Source organism: Brachyhypopomus gauderio, unplaced genomic scaffold (assembly GCF_052324685.1).
Source record: "Brachyhypopomus gauderio isolate BG-103 unplaced genomic scaffold, BGAUD_0.2 sc592, whole genome shotgun sequence".
Lineage (NCBI taxonomy): Eukaryota > Metazoa > Chordata > Actinopteri > Gymnotiformes > Hypopomidae > Brachyhypopomus > Brachyhypopomus gauderio.
The window spans coordinates 27,501-28,383 of NW_027507413.1; the positions used below are offsets into that span (position 1 = coordinate 27,501).

Consider the following 883-nt stretch of genomic DNA (forward strand, 5'->3'; position numbering starts at 1 on the left):
GTTACCCGTGGTCACCATGGTAGGCGACTATAGTACCATCGAAAGTTGATAGGGCAGACATTCGAATGAGACGTCGCCGCCGCGGAGGGCGCGCGATCGGCCCGAGGTTATCTAGAGTCACCAAAGCGGCCGGGGGGCCCGCGCCCCGCCGGATGGGTTTTGGATCTGATAAATGCACGCATCCCCCAGAGGGGTCAGCGCTCGTTTGCATGTATTAGCTCTAGAATTACCACAGTTATCCGAGTAACGTGTGGAGCGATCAAAGGAACCATGACTGATTTAATGAGCCATTCGCAGTTTCACTGTACCGGCCGTGTGTACTTAGACCTGCATGGCTTAATCTTTGAGACAAGCATATGTTACTGGCAGGATCAACCAGGTAGCTGCACCGCGGTGGTGAAAGGGACACCAGCTAACGTCGCGGCCACCTCGGCGTGCTCCATCCCCCGGGCAGGGTCAGGGGCCCACCTCGGTACCGGACGCCCACCATCGGTGCAGCAGGGGTGCGCCGTCAGCGTGGGGGAGAGAGCCCTCGTCAGCTCCCAGCACGCGCGCGCGCTACTGTGGGACGTAACCGAGAAATGAGTGATTCCGTGACCAGGCGGGGTGAGGCCAAGCATGTGTTGAACTAACCCGATCCACTGCTGGCTCTCACCCGTACACCATGGACGCCGATAGCGGACACCTGTGTAGACAGACCGGCCTTCAACGCTTCCCTCAGACGGTTCCGGGTGAGGATCGTGTCTTTTCAGACCGAGGCCCCCCCATAGAGGCATGCCCGCTGGTTTGGGGAGGAACTACCCGGGCGGCACAGAAGGCTTCAACCCTAGGCCCAACCCAAGGCCTGTGTCTCGGTCATCATGATCATACCGAGGCTGCCGAC

General features: G+C 59.8%; 1 non-coding gene across 1 annotated transcript in view; it reads right to left on the bottom strand.

The window, feature by feature from the left end:
* The window catches only part of LOC143506884 (18S ribosomal RNA), a 1,839-nt gene extending 1,457 nt beyond the window's left edge, over nucleotides 1–382 (bottom strand). The window contains exon 1 of the ribosomal RNA XR_013128536.1: nucleotides 1–382. This exon is cut by the window's left edge and continues 1,457 nt beyond it. This is a non-coding gene — a ribosomal RNA (18S ribosomal RNA).
* Between the last annotated feature and the right edge of the window lie 501 nt (nucleotides 383–883).